This window comes from Halichoerus grypus, chromosome 12 (genome assembly GCF_964656455.1).
Source record: "Halichoerus grypus chromosome 12, mHalGry1.hap1.1, whole genome shotgun sequence".
Lineage (NCBI taxonomy): Eukaryota > Metazoa > Chordata > Mammalia > Carnivora > Phocidae > Halichoerus > Halichoerus grypus.
Genome location: NC_135723.1, coordinates 37,872,678 through 37,881,610, shown reverse-complemented (window position 1 = coordinate 37,881,610; position 8,933 = coordinate 37,872,678).

Sequence of the window (8,933 nt, the reverse complement as noted above, 5' to 3'; positions counted from 1 at the left end):
AAGGGAGATTTCCTTTAGATTCTTCAAGTGGCCTGAATTATGAATTAGATGGTTAGAACAGTCTTTTTGACTTTAGACTTCAGAGCATTATAAATATGGGCAGGAATTATACAGTGCCTATTTTTCCATTGCTTCTTCTCAGATTTCCTTTTCTGGGTATCCTTACCCTAAATGCCTGAGGGAGGGGGGGAAAGGGAAAGTTTGGGTTCCGTTGTGTAGTAAATAGCAGGAAAACACTGTTAGAGAAAGTATTATGGCAAAAATCTATTTAAACAAAGTCCAACCAAATACCCCAGTCAGCTGCAATTTTGGCTTAACTCAGTTTTTTAAGCAATTAAGAGGTTTAGATTAGTCTAATCAGATTTTGCCAATAATAATAAAAAGCATAGAGATGGGGGACGAGAATTAGAGGAAGCAAGAGAAAGAGGAGAGGAAAGTAGGGGGAGAGAGTGGAGCAAGAGAAGAAAAAGATGCAGAGAAAGAAAACCAGTGTGTCATCAACAATGTGGAAAACCAAGAAGATATATGAGATTCTAACCCAATGCTCTTTATTCTTTATCCTCATTCATTTTTTTCACCCTCTCTTTGTTAAGGGTTAACTACGCCAGGTACTAAGGGGAATACAGAAGATGTGTATGATGCAGGTCTTTGTTATATACATATGCCCAAGATAACCTGATGGTTTCCTGTGAAATAAATTAAAATCAGCTTCTCTAGAGAATGGAATGTACAACATCCAAGGAAACAATATTAAGCAATGAGAGTATAAGATTCCAGTGGAAACAGAGTCTCTGGCTTGGAATCCTGGTTTCACCATTTAAAACCTGTACGACCCTGGGAAATTTACCTAAGCTCTCCAAACCTCAGTTTTGTTGCTGTAAAATGGGTGTAATCCTACCAAGATAGGGAAACTGAGGGACCCCATAAAAAACAACAACAATAACAACAACAACAAAACCCACAACAAACCAACCCGGCTTTCTTGCTCCTTTTCCTGCTTCTATTCTTGCTAGGACCTGTACCCTGACCCTCCCTATACATGGTTTAGAGTACTGATAATGTCTTCCTCGTAAAGGTGAAGGAGTTAATGATTTCTCTGGAGTCTTACAGCACAATTGATAACATCTAAGGAGTGACCAGATGGGGTCATCATGTATGTTTTCCAAGACTACTCACTTCAGTCACCTTGATGCCAAAATCCCTGGCTCCAGGGCATAAGTGATCGTGGAGGCCACCTGAGCATTCATCCTTGTTTTGACCAGTTCCTGGTTGCTTGAGAGGACACATAAAGCGGACCACTATCCTATAAAAACCCCAGACCCCCAAGCAAAGATGAGACTCTCTCTCCTTTCCTCTCTGAGACTCTCATGTGCTCTGTCTATATCGGCTCCCTCTCTTCAATAAATTTCAGTAAACTCTGCTCCCACTTCCTCTCAGCTCATGTTTGATTTCTATCCTGCATGAAGCCAAGGACCCTCTTGGCTGGTCCTGTGGAACCACCTCTGGGTCCTTGGACCTGGCCAGCCTGGATCACTGGTATGAATCTTATAGGGTCCTTCTGAGGATAAAACAGGCTAGTGTGCACAAGGCCCTTGGGACAAAGTCAGATAAACTCAACAAATGTCAACAAGCCTCAGGAATAGGCACAGGAAGAGGAAGAAGCCTCTAAATAAGGAGACTACAGACCGGATACTCTCGTTGTGGTTTTGCTGCACTAATTTGCTGCATGACCTTTATAAATGTCACTGACCCACAGCTTCCACATCTTGGAAACACGAAGGACATAGTCCACAGTACTCCTTTCACTTCTGATATCAATTACAAGTTCAGGGGTACCCAAAACCACTCTTAGAGTCAATAATTTGCTAGAAGAATTCACAGAACTCACTGAAAGCTGTTATATTCACAGTTGCAGTTCACTGCAGCTGAAAGAGACAGATTAAAATCAGCCAAGGGAAGTGATGCATGGAGCCGAGTCCAGGAAAATTCCAAGGATGGAGTTTCCAGTTGCCCTCTCCCAATGGAATTATGGACATGTTCCTCTTTCTCTCAGAAATGATGTGTGACAATATGCATAGGGCATTGCCAAGCAGGGAAATTCACCAAAGCCTTGGTATCCAGAGTCTTTATTGGGGGTCCCTAGTCAACTACCCACATGCTTGGTCTCAATTTCCACCCTCTCCAGAAATCAAGCTGATACCACAAGATTCAAAGACTCACCATAAGTCACACTGTTATTCTTCCTGGCATGGCCCAAAGTCCCCAGGTAAACAAGACACTCTTATCAGGCAGAACATTCAAATGGCTTAGAGATCAGCTCCTGGGGGTGGGGCGGGGGGGTGGGGGGGAAGGTAGGGAAAAGCCAGGCCTCTCTTTGGGCAAGTTTAAAGTCTTTACTATATACTATAAAAAGCCAAACTTTCAGCTCTAACACTCTGGACTAACAGTTTTCAGACTTTCATCAACTGGAACCTACAAAAAGAGATGAATTTTTACAGGTTGACTTGAACACCTATGTTTTAAAAGATAAATACCCTTTTACATTATGGAATGTATTCTGATATTTTATTTTATTTTATTAAATTATTGGTAACATTTCACTAAATTGATCACTAAATGAAACATTGATCTAGAACAGCACCCTGTGGGCCAAATCCAGCCCGCTGCCTGTTTGTATAAAGATGGTTTTATTGGAACACAGCCACACCCATTTGGTTATCTACTTTATTGTGTGTGGCTGCCTCCATATTGGAGTAGTTACCGCAGAGATAGTACGGCTTGCAAAGGCTAAAATAGTTACTATCTGGCCCTTGAGAGAAAAAGTTTGACAACCTTCTGCTCTAGTGTACCAATATGACTTATGACCTTGGGAAAATACATGTACAATATTGCCTTATAGCCCTTCTCATATATGACAAATGCATAACCTTATGCCCAGTTTTTAGTTTATACAAATGCATGATGATGACACAAAGTTTAGATTACAGGTACCCAAGTAAATTTTGTGAAGGAGAGTCTCTAGCATTGCTTTAGGAAATGTCCTTCTAAAAAGGATAAAAGAAACACTTATTTCCAGGCAGTGGATGCACGAAGACTGTCTAATACTTTAAGCTCATGATTTGTGTACCCTCAAACTTGTGATTGTGTTACTCATTAATCAAAAAGTATTTGCAAACTCCTTCCCTTCCAGATAAACTGCACTCTTTTCAACTACAGCAAAGTATAAGGAATTATGTGAGAAACTTCTGGCATAATAAAAGAAAGCAGAAGCCTCAGAAAACACTTATCAGGATTAAAGAAAAGGAGTTCAACTTTACTAAGAGAAGTCTTATGCAAAAAAAAAAAAAAAAAAAAGTCCACACAGACAAATACCCAAACAAATATCAATAGAAGTCCCTCTCAAGTCCAGATTCAAGCGGAGTGTTCAGAAGAATTATGACAAGAACAAATTTGGGAGGTGAACTGTAAATTGAACAGCAAACTGAATTCTCTGGACATCTCTCTCATTGCAGCCAACTAAGTTTGAATATTCAGAAAAGACTAGAAAGAAATGCAGGCTGCCAAAGGGTGAGCTAGGAGTGGCACGTTATCATCAGTTTCTGAAATATTGGCAGGATTGGCTTATTCTAGCCCTTACCCTCACCAGATTGGCTGGCCAGTGCTGGGAACAAATCTTGTGACTTCTTGGAGGTTGGCTTTATTGAAAATGAGTCCCTCTGCCTGAAGGGGTCATCAAGTTGCAGAACTCTTTTCTATTCTGTAACGTAAGAGAAAAAGGGCATAATCAGTACCTGCAGTCTTCTGCTTTCTAGAAACCGATGTTTTTATAAGTTGAGTTCGTAAAATTGCTTTTTGAGAGGCTGCTCATTTTCTCCTACACATAATTTGGATTTGCCACGTAGCTGTGAGGATTGGTCAAGTCTCAAATTCATTGGGATGTTTCTCCTCTCACAACAGATTTCTAAGCCATCCCTTCCCAACTTTTTGAATTACTAAGTGTGTGCCCTGACCATCCCCACATTTTGCCCTTATCATCAGAACCTTCTGGCTTTTATCCTAACCAAGCATCTTTGCCCACGTAGCCCTAGGTTAGTCCTATTGGCTTCCCGCTGCCCAAGGTTAGAGCCAAGATCCTCACCCAATGTGATGGATAGATTGTAAACCGTCCCTAACTTTTTACCCTTCCTTGGATCTATGCCTTTGCCATATGACTTTGCCACTCCTGCACTCCAGAGGGGGCATCTGTTGTCCTGCTCTTTGCACCTGGGTTGGCCTTGTGTCTTCCTTTGCACAATTGAATGCAGTGGAAGTGATGATGTGCTAGCTCTTTTTGTAGACCTTAAGACACCTTTTACGCTTCTACTCTTCTTAGAACTGTGCCATGCTATGAGAACGAGCCCAAGCAAGTATATAACCCAGTCACCGACTTTGCCCTAGCCAACACCAGCTAACCAGTTGGCCCCTAGCTGATGCTGCTGCTGACTGCACGTTAATCAATGAAACCAGCCACGATCAACAGAGTGAGGCCCAGATGCACTGACTGGTAGACTCATAAGCAATAATAAATGTATTGTTTTTAAGTCATTGAATTTGGTGTAATTTGTTTCCCACAATAACTGAAAAAAGCATTTCAAAGACTTTTTTTTTTTTTAACCAAAGACAGTGTATCCAATTAGCTATAGGTTCCTTCTGCTCTTGTTCTATACATTTGGCAAATGCTTTCTTAGTCTGCTAAGCTGCACTCAATAAGTGAAATTTCTTCCTATTAGTTTCATACTTTACAAATTCTTTTCCTTCATTTTAGCGATTGTGTCTCCTTCCATGAAATGTTCCCTCAAAGGGTAGAAAATGTTCTGGTCTTACTCAACTAATCACTCACTTATTATCCCCTTTTTCTCAAGCACTTAATCCACTTACATTTTGTACATAAATTGGTTTAATTAATTGGACTGTGATAAATGTCACTACCATTTGTTTCGACTGCCAATTCCTAGAATGCAAGAAAAATATTGGCTGAACTTGTCCAAGAGTGTCATGTTTACAGGTCCTTAATCCATTTGTTAAATCAAATTAAAACAAACTGTTTTTAAATGTCTAAATTATTCCCTGCCCCGAACTGAAAAATCCAAATGTTAATAAATATTAATTTATTCTACCTTATATCTGCTTTTATATTAATGTGTGTAAATAAGAATCAGCTGAAAATCCAATTGCATGCAATCTTTCAAAGATGAATTAAAACCAAAAAAGAAAAAAAGGCAAGTCTCAGTATTAGCAATTAAAGAGCACCCAAGTCCATATTGTGGTGTTCCTTGCTAACCAGTTATAACTTCAGTTATAAAGATGAAACATTTAGCAACAATGGCCTTTGAACTGTTCTTAAGTAATCAGTGAACTATGTTAATATTTATCAGTTTTTAGATTATGTTTTCAAATGATTTAATACAAGTTTAAATGTTTCTCTCTTCTCTTCATTTTTCCTTCTTAGATTGAGACACATACAGGTTTCAATACTATTTCAAAACACTCAGTAAGGTGAGACCAACTCCCTTTCTTTCCTTCCGTATGCTACACCAAACAGAGCTGTGAAAGTTTGAATGAATGCACTAATTCTGCAGAATAAATATATATTTTATATATTTATATTTAATCTGATTACTTCCAAAAGGGATTTGAAAGTATTTACTGATCAATACCAAAACATGAGGACTTTTTATGGATTTAAAGAGCTGTACTCACAGCCTAGAGAATCAGGCTCAATAATTCCCAGACAACTTTGGGAAGTAGGTCATTCACACTGCGTTTCAGGCTGGCTGTAAGAAGAGGCTGGGATGACATGAGCTAAAGCCAATGGCTAATTTTATCAAGGAAAACATACAAGTTTTTACAGAGAATGAGTTCAATCACTTCTTAGAAAAGATTCTTTGGTACCTATACGGAATTCTCTAGGGCTAACTACAAGTTAATAATTTTGGTAAAGAAAGTCCTTACAGAGTCTGATTTATTTCTTCTAGACACTCTACCATAATTCATGTAGCTTCCATCAGACTCAATTCTGGTACTAAACTGAGATACTATATTATTCAGCAAATGAGCAAGTGCTACTTGGTATATAATTAGAGGTTATCACTGTTACAAAAATTTAGGTTGTGATAGGATTTTTACTAAGAAAGCAAAATTCACCCCCTTTGTATAGGTTAAAATTTTTATATTAGGCTGTGATTACAGAAAAACAACCAACCAACTAACCAACCAACCCACCAGTAGAAACAACTGAAACAAGCTACTATAAAATGCTATGTCATACACAAGGGCTAAGCATTTCTGAGGCTCTAGTAGCTGGCTGTATGTGTGCCGAAAACCACTTCAGAAAATTATTGAGCTAATAGTTCCTTTCACTCTGCATATATATTGGCTCCTACGAGAGACAGAGTACTGCGTATTGTTTAGGGCACAGTCTCTGTGTTGCCAGTTAAGTAGTTATATGACTTTGTATAATTTATTTACCCGACATATAAGGTACTTGTGAGAATTAAAAGACATAATCTGTGTAAAAAGGCTTATTCCAGTGCCCAATGAATACTAAGCTTTCATACGTGTAAGCTCTCGCCATCATCAACATCATCATGATGCCATCATCAGTGTTATCATTAAAAAGTAGAAAAACCACTTTCCTATTTATCCTAACCTCTACATTATAAGATACTCTGTAATTTCCACCTACATCTGATTAATTATAATTTCTGTAAATTTCATGGTGTTAAGGACTTGGTCTCATTCACCACGATATCCCTTGGGCCTAAACCATGCCTAGTACATAGATCTCCAAATATTTTTGGTTTTGAATAAATAAATGCATACATTTTTATATATGCCAATGTGAATTGTTTTTCATGACTGTTAATTTTACAAGGATCTTTTCCCTTCATTTTATTTTTTTTTTCCTTTCATTTTAAGTGTAACTTTTGCACATTAACTTTTAGGTCAATTTCTGAAATTTATAAACCACCTATTTTAATCCTTCCTGCCCATTTTCATGTTCAATGAAATTATGTACTCTTTAATATCAGGTTTAAAAAAAAAGGCCATTATTTAATGTGTGTGTGAACCAAAAGAAAAAGGAAGAAATGGCATCAATGTGTCTCTACGTTTTCCTAGTGCCAGTGGATGGTTTTTAATGGTCTGTGGATTCATCCCCTCAAACTGAAGGTAGCCCAAGTGGAAAAGGTGCTGCTGATGCCCTGGTCTTCCCTGGTTAGGACAGTGGACATACCAAGTAGGGTATCAGGGTTTATTCTAACAGGAGAGATCCCACAGCGCTTTCCTTCTGTGTCCATTCTACTGCTTTATTAAATCAAAGACATCTTCTAATTAGTCCCTATTCTCCTAGACTGTAATACTAGAAATAGGGGCTTATGTTTCATTGCTTATCATCCATCTAAGACTCAGTTAGAGGGGATAAGGGTGGACTATAACTATTACTGACTTAATATTTCTGTCTTACTTGGTGGGATGAGCTGAATAGATCCAAATATACTATTAATCAGATCATATTGACTAGACAGACTTATTTCTGATTCATAGAACATTAATACCAAAATATAGTTACTCTCCAAAGCCTAAACATAGTAATATAAAACTTGTTCTATTTTTTATTTTTAAATAGGAATAGAAATACAGAAGCCAATTTTGCTAATTTAATGAGTTCATAGAACCTGAGTCTCAATGCACAAAGCATAGCAACTATTTAATCAGATACCAAATGATTAACACAACTATATACGTGGAAGAAACTGAACACATGATTTAAATTCTACTTAACAAATTCCCACTTACTAAAGGTTACTTTTTATAATACACCCAAATATATAGTTACCATATTTTTAATTTCCTTCCTAATGTAAGCTAATAAGTTTTTAGCAGTTGAACACTTGAAAATCAAGAGGATTTTATTACACTTCTGCATATTTGCCAAATTACTATGATGAAACAGTAAGGGAAAAAAAGAACAGAATTAGATTTAGTAGAAACATCTATAAGATTGGGAATTTATTAAGGAAAAAGCAGAAGTGGGCTAAGTTGTCATCTAGCTGAAAGTACATGAAAAGCAAAGGCTAGGACTTGGAGGGGTATATGAACAGACAGCTGAATGTGGCTAATAGAAACTGAGGGCACAGCCTTCTCAGCCATAAGTCTGAACAAGTTATAGGATAAATCCATTGACTTGGCCCTCCATGAAGAAAGCAGGTGATCTGATCTGGCTTAACAAGAATAAGAATAGATGCTTGCTTCCTCATGCAACACAAGAAAACTCCATGACTCGAGAGACATGAAACAGTGCATTAAAGTCAAACTTCACAAGCCCCAAAGTATTAAAATCCCAGGCCACTTAAATGTGAAATGACTAATAGTAGCAACACATCCCAATACAAATTGTTCTATGGCAGTTGGAAAAATTATGCCTTTACTTTTCTTAAATCTCATCTTGGAGTAGAGTATGCTTTGGGCTAAAATTATCCTTGGGCTCTCAGTAATCCCAATTGACGTCAACACTTGGAAAATGGCAGGAAACTGAAGGAAATAGTCCCTGCTCTTGGTTCGCTGTAACCTGCTCTTTCAAAAGCTTGGGGCATCCTGTTCCCTCTCAGAGAGGGAAAAGGAAAGCAATTTCAGAGCGAGGAGGCTGATACGCGTTAGGAAGCTGCTAGAAGTCACGGACACCTCTCTGACTTTATAAGTTACACTTTTGGGTCTAAGCAGGAGAAAAAAACCTAGTCAAGGACAAACCTGGGCTTCTGGTGCCACATTTAAAATTGCAGGGCGCGTTAGGGACTAAGCCCATTAGAATCGGAACTTACCTGGAAGGGTTTTGCTTGTCTTTCTTTTGGCTCAAACGCTGAACAACTGCCATTCAAAAAACAGAGGGATGGGGG